Raw genomic sequence first — 14,642 nt, 5'->3', positions numbered from 1 at the left:
TGGCTAGCATTTACAGTGCCTGAAGGTGCTGTACAAGCTTCTGTGATAGAATTATTATTAAAGGTCCTGCTGAGCTATGGGCCCAGTATGTTATACTATCACCATGCCTGGCAATATGTGCCTGTCGGTGCAATATTGGTATGACTGTTGTAGGTGTAATCAACTAACTTCTGGTTGGACTTAAAGCCCACTCCACGGGAGAGAGTTCATGTTTCACATTACAACCGCAGGCAAAAAATTATGGCAAGGAAAATGGTGGAGGAGTGGGGAGGCTGCTGTCATTGCTTTGTTAAACAGATGTGGTATCCTATACACTTTCTTTCTAAACATCTGTGATCCCCTCATGACAGTTACAGGCCATAGGGACTCATTTCCATAATTATTGGGAAACTTGCAATTTGTTGAACTTCTGAGTTGATCTCTATATAGTCCCTGTGTATCATTACCTCTGAGGCTCAAGAAGCTGGGGTGGAAAGAACCAGAAAAAAAAAAGATGTAATATATACATATATCCTCTGGATTTGACATGATCAACTTGAATCAGAGTAATATGATTATCCACAGGAAATTCTCATGACACTGGGCCCATTGTCAATCCCTCATGGAGAAAGGAGAAATGTTCACAAGGTTTGTGTGGTTCATAGGGGCATAATTCATAAAATGTATTAGTCTTCATGAAATCCCCATGAGGACTCTTCCCTCCTTGTGATACAATCTAGAGTTAGAAGGCAGGAAAAAATTCTGGGGTGTGACAGGTAGTGGTGGAGAAATCTAACCCTGTCCATAGCAGCAGACAGAATCAGCTGTTGAAGAAAGGTATTTGCTGGGGATGAGAGAACACACCGAGGCAGCAGGCACACAGAGAAAAAGACCCTCTGCAAAGCAGGGGGGGATGAAGGAAACTGGGAAAAAATCTAGTCTCTTTTGGAGGCTGTTTTTTTTTTTTTAAAGTCTCTGAGAAGTTTTCCTCCTCTAATTGAAGGAAGATAGGATGGTTGATTGGGTAACTGTTGTGTAACCTTTCCTTTCCTGATCTGGTCTTGGACTTGTTGAGCCAGTCCCTCACATAAGCAGAGGCCTACTTGTAGGAGAAAAAGACTACAATGCCTCTGTGGATTTTTTTTTTTTGGTGGTATGTTTGTTTATTTGTTTGCTTGTTTGTTTGAAACAGGGTTTCTATATAGCCCTGGCTGTCCCGGAACTCACTTTGTAGACCAGGCTGACCGTGAACTCACAGAATTTTGCTTGCTAATTTCTGCCTCCCAAGTGTTGGAATTAAAAACATGTGCCAACACTGTCCATCCAATGCCTTTCTAAAAAACTGCTAGTCTTCTGTCTCAGGTCAGGAGGGTGAAGAAGAAGCTGGCCATCTTGGAAGGTACCTTTAGGACTTAGCCATGACGTCTGTCCCTTCTATCCGCCTACTAGGAAATCAGTCTAACTCTTCGTCTCTCCCTTAAAGTTATATAGAAAGTTGAAGGTTGAGTGGGGTTGGTGAATCTTCAGTAGTGTAATTGCCTATAAGTTGTTCAGAGGACTCTTCAATGGTAAAAATTTTTGTAAATTGTTCCTAGTGCATATGTGCCTAGGGAGTGGTATAGCTGCTTAGTATAGCTGGCTGTATATAGCATGGTCTCCTCCTGCATACTCTATCAACTATGTTACTTCTTCTTACCTTTCACTGAATCTCTTAAATTTTATAATCAAGTAAGAGTCAAGTCTTATTTTAGTCTGTGTACTTTTGCTGTTGTTGTTGCTGTTGCTTGATTTTTTTTTTCTGGGAAGACAAAAAGAAACCAGGCCAGCCTGCTCTACAGAGTGATTTTTAGGACAGCCAGGGCTATGCAGAGAAAACCTGTTTCCAACCAACCAACCAACCAACCAACCAACCAACCAACCAACCAACCATCCAACCAACCAAACAAACAAACAGTTGCCTAGGACACTTCCTGGTGGCATAGTTGCCTTTGAATCACCCATATTTCTTCAACTAACCCTAATAAACTCATTGGTTTCCCATGGTTGACTTGGATAGAATCCTTTCTTTGGCTTATTGATGTCTTCCTTGTCTGGTGTGAATAAGTTTCTTTTTGTCTTCCCAGAAAAAGCTAAGTACTAAAGGTACCTTCCAAGATGGCCAGCTTCTTCTTCACCCTCCTGACCTGAGACAGAAGACTAGCAGTTTTTAAAAAAGGCATTGGATGGACAGTGGTGGCACATGTTTTTAATTCCAACACTTGGCAGGCAGAAATTAGCAAGCAAATTTCTGTGAGTTCAAGGCCAGCCTGGTCTACAAAGTGAGTTCCAGGATGGCCAGGGCTATATAGAAACCCTGTTTCAAACAAACAAACAGCAGGAGCAGTAACAACAACAACAACAACAACAACAACAACAACAACAACAACAACAACAGACGCACAGACTAAAATAAGAGACCTGAATCTTATGACTATGCTACCTGACTATGGATTTTACAATTCTGTTTGTTCCCTTCTATGTCTGCTTGCTTCCTTTTTGTTGTGAATATGAGGATCAGAGTTCATATTTGAGCGTGGGTATCTAATAGATAGATGTTGCATGAGCTTGTATCCTTGTATGTTAGGGAGTTGGTGTTGGGGAGTGCAACTGCTAGCCAATAGCTGAATTTTACCAACCAACTTGATGAGTAGTTCTAATTTGGTTCCCATTATGGAGGTAGGCAAAGGACTAGTGAAATCAAGTGAGTGCTGATTAAAGATGTAAATGCTGCTTGTCCACCACTGCCGCCTCCTTCTTCTGCCGCTCCTGGTGATCTGTTCCCTCTTTTGTGAAGTGGCAACCAGGGAGATTCCGGAGCTCGCCATGGCCGATGAAAAACCCAAGGAAGGAGTCAAGACTGAGAACAACGATCATATTAATTTGAAGGTGGCGGGATAGGATGGTTCTGTGGTGTGGTTTAAGGTTAAGAGGCACACACCACTTAGTAAACTAATGAAAGCTATTGTGAATGGTAGGGTTTGTCAATGAGGCAGAGAAGATTCCAGTTTGATGGGCAACCAATCAAGGAAACAGACACACCTGCCGAATTGGAATGGAGGATGAAGATACAAGTGATGGGTTGTAGCAGCAGACAGGAGGTGTCTACTAAAAGGGGAACCTGCTACCTTACTCCTGAATTTTGTTATAGACCAAGGGTACATTCTCAATTAGAAAGCTGCAATTTGGTGCCGCCACATCCTGACTGCTACAGTATAGCTTCTCTGTTCTTTCGTCTCCCTGTCCCCATTTCTTTACCATACATAAAGCAACTGGTGTATGTGCACAAGCAAATTGCTCTTTTTTCTTTTCCTTTTTCTAAACTGAATGGCCAGTGTTCTGTTTGGTTGACATCAGATGGAGACGGTATGGGGGACAGTACTGGTTCTGTGAAAACATCCCCCTTCTCCACTGGTGGCGTGCTCATTCAATTCTTATCTTTCTATTCCAGTAAGTTACTTTGCTCTCATTGTTTTAACAAAAGAATCCAACAACACAAAATCCTAGCAATACCTTGTTCGATTGGGGAATTTTAATGTTTTTCATTTATCATTGTACCAAGGACAATTTTATAACGTTATTTTGTACATAGCTGTTACGTGTAGGGCAATCTGTCTTTAAGTAGGGATAAATTACTTTTGAACAAAATGATCCTAGATAGTTTTCTCTTCAAGTCAAGTGTCTTTTTTAAATAAACTTCTTATTTAAAATGAAAAGAAAAAAAAACAGACATTAATGTTGAATGCTTAATGTGTCTCAAGATGTAGTGTGCTGGCTAGTTTTCTATTAACTACACACAAGCTAAAAGTCATATGAGAGGTGAGATCCTAGGTTGAGGAAAGATCTGGCTGTAGGCAAGCCTGTAGGGCAACAGCTTAGTTAATGATTGATAGGAGAGAGCCCAGCCCATTGAGGCCTTCCTGGACTGATAGTCCTGGGTTCTATAAGAAAGCAGGCTGAGTAGCCAGGCAGTGGTGGCCCATGACTTTAATCCCAGCACTAGGGAGGCAGAAGCAGATGGATCTCTGTGAGTTTCAGGACAGCCAGGACAATATAGAGAAACCTTATTTCAAAACAAACAGAGAAAAAAAAACCCAAACAAACACACACACACACACACACACACACACACACACACACACACACACACAAACAAGCAAAGAACCCAGCAACAATAACAGAAAAGGAAGCAGACTGAGTGAGCCATGAAGAGCAGGCCAGTAAGCAGCACTTTTCCATGGCCTCTGCATCAGCTCCTGCCTCCAGGTTGCTGCCCTGCTTGAGTTCCTGTCCTGCTTCCTCCTATGATGAAAAATGTGGAAGTACAAACCAAATAAACTCTTTCCTCTCCAATTTTCTTTCAGTTATGATGTCTCATCATAGCAATAGAAACCCCAAGACAGCAAATCACGAGTATTTGCTACACTGTGGTCCTTCCTTCTCTGTCAATGTAGGTTAGAGCATAGATTCTGTTTATTTTTATCTCTCTCTAACATGCCTCATGTGCCATTTGCATCTATATTCAGTTTCAGCTGGTTTCTTCCTTTTTATTTGATTTTCTGATTAGTCAAATGAAAAAAATTCACATAACACAACAAATATGTTGCGCATGACCATGTATGGTCAAAATCGCATTTGAAGATCTCTCAACTCTCTTAGATCACTTATAAAGCAAGTCGTGTTGTATTTATGAGCCACTTGAGAGGCTGACATAGCTCTCTCAATAAGCCCAATCCAGTGGGATTTCTCTTCCACACCAGAACAGACTGTGCATTCTTTCATTGAGTAGGAGAGGAAGTGAGCTCCTAAAGGCTTGACTTTAGAAACTCTAGCTTCCTATTCACAGTGATAGCCACGAATTCCAGGAAAGGTACCTAGAAACAGACCAATGGAAGGAATGGTGGATGTTGTGTTTTCCATTGTCTTAGTAAGGATTACTACTGTTGTGATGGAAACCATGACCAAATCAACTTGGGGAGGAAAGGGTTTATTCAGTTTACTTGTCCACAGCACTGTTCATCATCAAAGGAAGTCAGGACAGAATTCAAACAGGGACAGAACCTGAGACAAGAGTTGATGCAGAAGTGATGGAGGGTGCTGCTCGTTGGTTTGTTTCTCATAGCTTGTTCAGCCTGCTTTCTTGTAGAACCCAGGTCTATCAGTCCAGGGATGACCTCACCCACAGTGGCCTTGGCCCTCCACATTGATCATTAATCAAGAAAATAGACTTGCCTACAGGCAGATCTTAGGGAGCCATTTTCTCAGTCGAGGCTCCCTGCTCCCAAATAACTAGCCTGTGTCAAGTTGACATAAGACTAGCCATCTTCTTAAAGATTTATCGTGTGTGTGTGTGTGTGTGTGTGTGTGTGTGTGTGTGTGTGTGTACCAGTAGAAGCTAGAAGAGGACATCAGATCCCCTGCAACTAGAGTTACAGATGGCTGTGAGGTGCCCAGCGTTGGTTCTGGGAGCCAAGCTCGGGTCCTCTGTAAGAACAATACATCTCTTAACTGCTAAAGTATCTAGCCTTTCTTTTTAAGATTTCAATTTTGAACAACAGTCTTGTAAAGTTGTCCAACGTAGCCTTAAACTTTTCTTCTTCTGCGGAATAAGTACCTGGAACTCTAGGCTTGTGATCCTATGTCTGGAGTGACAGGCATCATGATAGCATCATGGCAGACTAAACTATTGATCTGTGCTGATCTTCCTCTATTTAAGGGATGGTAGAAATGAAGTTCTTAGGGACAAGAAGAGAAAGAGGAACGAAGACCTGGATTTGTAACCTTGATGTTTTTACCCATGGAAATACCAAAAATTAAAGTAGGAGGGAGGAGGTAAGGGAGAGAGAGAGGAGAAGGGAGGAGGGATCTTCGGCAATGCTTCTTCCCCATTCTCTCTGCTTCGGCTCTGCTTCTGTCATAAGCAGCTGCACTTCTTTATGACTGGCGTCCCTGTTGGATGCCCCACCCCCCCATGGCTCCACCTCTCGATGGGCTCAGACATCTCTTTCCTTTTTCTTACCACTCTGATTCTGGCTCTGTGAATAGTAACAGATTTCCAATACCAATTGTTAGTAGGAATTGACAAGATAGAATTCTTAACCCAGGCCTGGTGGCATGTGCCTGCAGTGTCCATATTTAGGAGACTGAGGCAGGAGAATGATAATTACGGTCAAGGAGTGACTTCAGAGTGAGTCATAGGTTACACCGGGCCACATTATAAGAGGAGAGTGAGGAAAGCAAAGGTTGGGGGGAGGATCACATCTTTACGCATTTTTTTTCTGAATAAGACATATCTGTCCAAGGATGTTTATATAATGAACAGCCTTGGGAAATAAAAATACTGTCTCTCTGTAGAGAAACAGGCTTAGTGTTCTTTATAATAGATTAGGTTTGGTAAACCCATGGTCTTCTTGGCATAACTCAGTGACTCTGCATGTGAAAGATGTTAAATGGGTCTCTATATGTCGTTCTGTGGGAACTGAGCTTGGTGAAGTAGAATAAATGCGTTGCTGCTCAAAGTACATTATAAATCATGTACAGAAATGTCACTGAAACCCATTTTTTTCCCTACAATTAATGAACGCTGATTTTTTTTGAGTGCTAATACTCTGGTTCCAGAGCTTATTATGGGATAAGCTGTCCTTTGTCTTGGACCCAGGAGTTGTCATGTCTTCTCTCAGAACCCATGAAACTCTTAACAGGTTACTTAGTGACCTCTCAAATTAGTAAAATCTCCAATATTTCACAGTCTTGTTAGGTAGCTTGGCATTTCTTGTTTCTGGGTCCATGTGATAACCACCTCTAAAAATAGTCCTTTCATCAAATCTATCTCAGTGAATTCTGCTTCCAGCTGGGTCTTGACTGAGACATCTAAACGCTTTGAAGTCTTAAGCATGAAGACATGTTGCGTTTGTCTTTCGTTGTGTCAACTTAGCTAGGCTGTGATGCTCAGTGTTTGGTCAAATACTAGTCTAGGTACTGCTGTGAAGATAGATGTGATTGACTCTTTAGTCTCTTATTCATTATTTATTTTGTCTGTGTGCTTTGTATGTACCAATATGAGTGTACACATACCATGCTGTATGTGTGGAGGCCAGAGGACCTTGTTGGGTGTTGGTCTTTACTTTCCTCTATGTTTTTTTTCTGCTGTATATACTAGACTATTTGGCTCGCAAGCCTCCAGGCCTGTCTCTGCCTCCCATCTGCCCACAGAAGCACTGCGCCAGGCTACGCTCGCTTTTTCAGCTCTTCCTGTGCTCTGGGTGTTTGAGCTCAGGCCCTCACGTTTATGTGGCGTTCTAGTCTCCTTTTGCTGCTGTAATAAAGCACTCTAACCAAAAGCAACTTAGGGGAGGGAAAGATTTACTACATTTCCAGGTCACAGTTCACTGAGGGAAGTCAAGGCAGGATTGAAGCCGAAACCACTGAGGAATTCTGCTGCTGGCTCCCTCCCAGGCTCATGCTTAGCTACCCCTTTTTATGCTGCCCAGGATTGCTGAGGACACCACTTAACACCAAGCCTCACCCTCCTACATCAGTGAACAATCAGGGGAACATCCCATGCCCACAGGCCAACCAGATCTAGGCAGTTCCTCAATCAAGTTCCTCTCAGATAATGTCAAGTTGAGAATCAAAGCTAACTAGGATACACTGCAAATGCGTTTGTCCACTGAGCCATCACCATAGAGTATTTTATATATTTTCTTTGTGTGTACACATGTGTGTAGATGCAGCTGTAAGCTAGAGGTTAACATCATGTGCTGCCTTCTTTCTTCTCCACCTTAATTAACTTTCTGTAGTGTGTGTGTGTGTGTGCGTGTGCGTGCACGTGTGTGTGTGTTGTGTGTGTGTTACTTGCTTGTGAGAGTGGAAACATGCATCTCTACACACATGAATGTGCAGGCTGGAGCATCTTTCTCTATTGTCCACATTTTGCTGGAGATACAGTCTCCTACTGAGGTGGAAGCTCGTTTCAGCAGGCGTGTTGGCCAACCAGTGAACTCTTGGGATCCCCCTGTCTCTGTCCCCTAGTGCTGGGGTTGCAGGTACTCACATCCAGGCCAAGCTTTTGTATGGGTGCAGAAGATCTGAATTCGGATCTCCATGCTTGAAGAACAAGTGCTGTTACCCAGTTAGCTATCTCCCAGCCCTCCACCTTATTGTTTTGAGTCAGGGTCTCTCACTAAACCTGTGTTTACAGACTGACTAGGCTGGCTGGCTAGCCATGACATGTAGGGATCCACCTATCTCTGCCCTTCCCCAGCACCACAGTTATAGACAGGTTTTTATGTAGGATCCAAACTCAGGACCTCATGCTTGCAAACAAGCATTTTACTAACTGAGCCATCTCACCAGATCCTATATTTATATACTTGATTAAAACAGAAAAGCTGTTATGGCTGTACTTGTAACCCCAGCATTGGGGGACAGAGACGGGGATCTTGAGAGCTCACTGGTCACATGCCTGCTGAAACAAGCAAAAGGTGGACAATAGAGAAAGATACCCAATGTCCAGCTCCAGCCTCCACATTCATGCATAGAGATGCATGTTTCCACCACACACACACACACACACACACACACACACACACACACACACACACACTACAGAAAGTTAATTAAGGTGGAGAAGGGAGGAAGGCACCTTATATTAACCTCTAGCCCACATCCATACACACATTACACACGTACTGCACACACAGAAAACATAAATAAAATACACTATGGTGATGGCTCAGTGGATCTTTTGATTCTCAACTTGACATCCTAGAGCTATTTGAGAGGAAAGCCTTGATTTCACCCAGTTAGTCGTTCATATTCTAGTTTGCGTTCGGTTGCTGTGATAAACACCACAGACAACTTGGAGAGGAAAGGGTTTATTTCAGTTTACACTTCATTCTATCCTCAGGGGACATCAAGGCAGGAATTCACACAGGAACTGAAACAGAAACTAGGGAAGAAAGCTATTTGCTGGCTACTTCTTATGCTCTGCTCAGCTAGCTCTTTTGTACAGTTCAGGACCCCTTGCCTAGGGACGGAACCACCCACAGTGGGCTGGGCCTTTCTATATCAGTTAGCAATTAAGAAAATGCCTCACAGTCATAGTCACAGGCCAGTATAATCTTCCAGCTGAGACTTACTCAGATGACTCTGGGCTGTGTCAAGTTGACAGCTGAGACTAACTAGGAGGAAGGCCTCCAGGGATAAAACACATTTCCTGAAGGGGAAGAAATTCTTCTCCAGGACTGCAACATAGAAATCTTGCCTGCTGGTCTGCCCAACAGATTTTAGACGTGACAGCCTCCACACTTCTGTGAGCTGACTCCCTAACATAAATACCTCTCTGGCTACATGTATATCTTTTGGGTTCTGTCTCCCTGGAGAACCCTGACTAATTTAGGCTGCTGCAGAATTTAGTGAGTATCCTGTGAACACAGTGTCAAAGTCTCCAAAGGATGAATGGGAGAGAGTCCATGACAGCAACGACATTGAAGGTGTTCGATGCATAAGAATTCTTTCCCTCCCACACCCCTTTTTCACTTGAGACAGCATCTCTCTTTGCAGCACTGGATACCCTGGAACTCACTCTGTATGCTAGAGAGGCCTGAGACCCCAGAGATCCACCTGTCTCTGGAGTGCTGGGATTAAAGGAGTGTGCCACCACGCCCAGTATGAATATGATCCAGTTCCTCAGGAGTCATCCGGATAGAACCGGCCGACTGGATAGGAAGCGTTTCTGTCACCTGTGGAGGGCAAGGTAAAGGAAACTGATAATGAGTTTCCTTCCCATAAAAGGGTAGAACGTAGTGGCACTTGTTGTTTTCTTTTGTTTCTTGGTTCTTTTCTGTAAACAAGATTCCCAAAAGATTGATCTTAAATATAAGGAATTTAGGACTTTGATTTGTCACAGAAAAAAAACATCTTTTTGCTTCAGGATGAGAACCAGTTGGAAAGCGTCCATACTTATCTTTAGTTGATCTATTCTCATCAGCTATTCTATGCAAAGCTGAGCGGGCAGTGGCCCATATGGTTTGATTTTTGATGTCACATAGAGGAGCTGTTCTCTTGCTTAAATTACCCAGTGGAAGAATTATATTTATTTCTAATTATAGAATTTAACTTTTAGATGTTAATTCCCTTAAAAGTCAAGCAGTTTCTGCTTTCTGTCCAGTGGGCTTTCCAATCTTTCTGCACACCCGTCCTTCCCCATACTCCACCCCATCCCACTACTGCTGTCATTCTACCAGAGCTCTTACCTCTCATTGCTAGACCCACTTTCCTTCTAAGTTTCTCATTTCAGTGAATTATTCTGCTGTTTGCTGAATTTTCCTAACTAGAAAACTAAGTGTTCCCATCACCTAAATCACTAAATCACTACTCACTAGGCTTCCGAGTCTTTTCCATTGATGTATCTTGTCTGTATTACTCTCCACAACCATTCCCTTACCTTACCCCATGCCTTTCATCATTTCTATAAGATTGTAAGAGTGGAGGGTAGGTCCCCTCTTCTGCTCCTCTCACCAGGTAATCAGGGTCATTGCCCTGAGGATAAGGCACAAACTCCCATTAGCATATAAGTGTTACTTTTATGAGTCTTGCCCACATCTTCACTATTATTCATTACCAGCCCCTACCAATTTCATGTATTTTACCATTTCCTCATGTTCTCTTTACTGCCTGTGCCTTCACATGTCTACTTCACACTCATTAAGACTCAGGTTAGTGACCAACTCTTATAGTTCCACGTTTAGTTTCCAACTGGCGCTACTATTTTGGGAAGTGATGTTACTTTAGGAGGTGGGGTCAAATGGGAGGAAGTAGGTCACGTGGAACATGTCTTGGTTACGCTTGGTCTCTGGTTCCTTCTTACTCTCTGCCTTCTGTCTGCTGTGAGGCAGAGAACCTTTGCTGGGATTAGTGATATGACCCAGTGGGTAAGGGTCTTGCTATGCAAACCTGGGAACCCAAGTTCAATCCCCAGAACCCACATAAAGATAGATGTAGAAAACCAACTCTACAGAGCTGTACTCTGACCTCCACATAGTACATTTGTCCCCGCCTGACCATGTACACACATGTACAAATAATGAAAAAATATTTTAAAAGTTTACATTGGAGGCTGGAGAGTTGGCTCAGCGGTTAAGAGCACCGACTGCTCTTCCAGAGGACCTGAGTTCAAATCCCAGCAACCAGTTGGTGGCTCATAACCATCTGTAATGGAATCCAATGCCCTCTTCTGATGTGTCTGAAAACAGCTACAGTGTACTCATATACATAAAATAAATAAATCTTTAAAAAAAACTAAACATCATGGAAACACCATTCCTCTGCCATGATTTATAGAAATCGTGAGCGAAATAAACCCTTGCTCCTTTAAGATGGCTTTGTCGAACATTCTGTCAGTGTCAAGAAAGTCAACTAATTCATCCATGTCTTCTCATAAGTGTTTCTAGCTATTTCTTGCCTGAGTTAATTGTTCCTATGTGTGTTCTTCCTTGACCTCCCTATGCCTACCAGTGTGGCATTCCTCATCCTGTGGGCTGCCTTCTCATTTTAGTCCCTTGACTTTCCAAGCAGAAATGGTCTTACATAGCTCATGCTGGTCTTGAATTCTTGATGTAGTCGAGGGTGAACTTAAATTGATCCTCTGCCTCATCCTTGCATGCTGGTGTTATAGACATATATCTAATCCTGGCTCAGATTTAAAAGTCTTTTGTGGCAGAGACCTATTTTAGGTGTCTCTGGAAGCTGGGGAATATTGAGAGAGTTGCCATTTTGATGGTTGCCATCTTGGTTGAATAAAGGAAAATAAACTTAAGCGATTCTTAATAGGTGGTAAAACTTTACCATTTACCTATGATTCCCCTCTCTTTGTGACAGCCCTGGCTGTCTTGGAATTTGCTTTGCAGACAAGGATGGCCAGGATCTGCCTCTCTCTGCCTCCCAAGTACTAGGATTAAAAATGTGTGCTGCCAAGCTGGACAAATTTAGCCAGGTCTTTAAAAAGAAACTAATGGCATTATGTCTGTCAAATCCTACCTAGTCCAATCACAATTGTTAACACTCTCTAGAACTGTCCAGCATTTCACACAGAAACCCCAGATCCCTTCAACAGCAGTTCCCTTTCTATGCTCTTAGCTGACAGTAACCATTTTTTCTTCTGTTTCTATCAATTTGTCAATCTTAAGTAACTCACGTAAGTATACTTATATAGTATTAGTCTTTATGTGTTTAATTCACTCAGCATATTTTCATAATGTATACACGCCGGTTATAGGACTTCATCCATTGTTAAGTTTGAGTGTATTTCATTGAAACTTATGCTGCTTCTGTTTACCCACTCAAGTTGACGGGCATGGGTTATGTCTACGTCTTGGCTATGGCAAGCAGTGCTGATGTATCCGTGCGTGGTTGAGGCTCTGCTGCCAATTATTCGGGGTACATGCCTAGAAGTAGAACTGCTGGATAAGATGGCAAGTGTGTGCTTAGAAAACCATTCTGTTTTCTAGAAAAAATGGAGTAGACTTTTTCTATATTTCCGCAAACTCACGCATGGCAATAACAAGTCTTGGAATCCACGAGTGTCATTTTTCCCCATTTTTTGCTATTTTTTTCAGCAAATTTTATTTATTGAGACAGCCTCATGCCTCCATAAGTTTCACCAGTACATGTTTTCTCCTGTCCTTCATTGAATGGTCTTCGGCGCCATTGTTTTTATTTTTATTATTATAATTATTTTTGCGTACAAAGAAGTGCTGAGAGCCAAGCCCACTTTTACACCTCTGTTTCAGGAATGTTCTTAGAAATGTTTCAGGCCCACTTACGCAGCCTCTGTGTCTGGGAGACCTAGCCAGTTATCTGTTCTTATCGGTAAACCCACAATTTACAGTTTAGGATTGCAGGAACCGAAAGAACAATGGAAGGGTGGTGACCGTGATGAATTGGTCTTGGGCCCTATGACCTTCCTGCTTGCTGTCTTTATAAGCCACTGCCCTGTAATAAAGTTTGAGAGCTTGATCAGACAACAACTTGCTCTCTTTCTTTGCACCTCCTGTTCCCCATTCTTTCACCCCCTCCTCAGCTCTCCACTGAACTGAGATCAGACTGGGCAAAGAAGTTCTGGTGACATAGCCACAGGCTGTCAAAATTATGATGCTTGTGCTTCAGCTCCCAGACGCTAAGATTGCAGGCATGATTTGGTTCCACCATTGGGAATTATTTGATCATATATGCAAAGGCTTACCTCCGTGCTGTCTGCTCTGCTTCATGGGTCTATACCCCCTGTACTGGCTGCTTTTGTGAGTCAAGGTGACACAAGCTAGAGTCATCAGAGAGGAAGAAGCCTCAGTTGAGGAAATACCTCCACGAGATCAGGCATTTTCTCAATTAATGATCAATGGGGAAGGCCCAGCTCATTATGGGTGGTGCCATCTCTGGGCTGGTGGTCCTGGGTTCTATAAGAAGGCAGATGAGCAAGCCAGTAAGCAGCACTCCTCTATGGCCTCTGCTTCAGCTCTTGCCTCCAGGGTCTTGCCCCATTTGAGTTCCTGTCCCGACTTTCTTCACTGAAGAACAGTGTTGTGGAAGAGTAAGCCGAATAAACCCTTTCCTCCTTAACTTGCTTTTTAGGTCATGGTGTTTTGCCGCAGCACTAAAAACCCAAACTAAGACAACCCCTGTCTTTGTGCAACTGTTACACTGGACAGATACTGTGACACCCCAACGTTTGTAACCAGGCAGTGTGAGTAGACCATTCACTATTTTTCAAGATTGTTTCATTCTTTAAGGTCCCTTGAGATTCTATTTGAACTTTAGGAAAGATTTTATTATTTCTATAAAGAAAAAAAATATGTGGAATTTTGATTGCATTAAATCTGTAGATTAATTTTTGTAGTAGTGACATCTTGACCATAGCAAATCTTGCAATCCATGAACACTGGATTCCCCCTCCCCCCATTTTTCTGTGTCTTTTTAAAAAAAGATAATCTCAGGTAATTCACAGTGGTTTTAAACTCACTAGGAAGCAGAAGATAACATCTTAAACATCTGATCAATCTTCTTGCCCCGCCTCCCAAGTGGTGGGATTACAGGTGTGTGTTGCCTTTATGTTTTTATGGTATCTTGGATCAAATTCAGGGCTCTGTGTATAAAAATCTCCAGTGTGTAAATCTTTCACTTTCTGTTTAATTTTTTCATAAGCATGTTGATGTCATTGCAAATGGAATTATTTTCTGAATTTCCTTGTATATTGTTCATTGTCTGTATATAGCAACACAACTTTATATTCTGCAAGTTTCATTTTGGTTTTTGGGGTTTATTTTTTGAGACCAGGTTTCTTTGTGATGGAGTCCAGGAATTGCTTCACAAACCCCATGAAAACCATGGTCTCAGCAAGACAGGGGTAGTTTATTGAACATTTGCCTCAGGACTGGTTGACCAGGGCCACAGTCCAGATTCAGGAATTGAACCCTGACATTGAGTTAAGATTCTACAGGGTTTTAAATTTTAAAATCCACAAAGATCTGTGCCAAGTTATTTTACCAATCAGGATTTAGGGATAGGAAACTTCCTTAGGAACATGTACACTTAGCCTGTTCCCATTGGTTGCGGGTATTTAACTGTGGCAG

At 42.4% G+C, this 14,642-nt stretch overlaps 1 pseudogene; it reads left to right on the top strand.

Moving 5' to 3' along the window:
- Nucleotides 1-1,681: 1,681 nt before the first annotated feature.
- LOC134480152 (small ubiquitin-related modifier 2-like) lies at nucleotides 1,682-13,786 on the top strand (annotated as a pseudogene).
- Nucleotides 13,787-14,642: the final 856 nt, after the last annotated feature.

Source organism: Rattus norvegicus, chromosome 8 (assembly GCF_036323735.1).
Source record: "Rattus norvegicus strain BN/NHsdMcwi chromosome 8, GRCr8, whole genome shotgun sequence".
NCBI classification, from domain to species: domain Eukaryota; kingdom Metazoa; phylum Chordata; class Mammalia; order Rodentia; family Muridae; genus Rattus; species Rattus norvegicus.
Note: the sequence above shows the minus strand (reverse complement) of the source record. Positions and strands in the feature narration are given on the sequence as shown.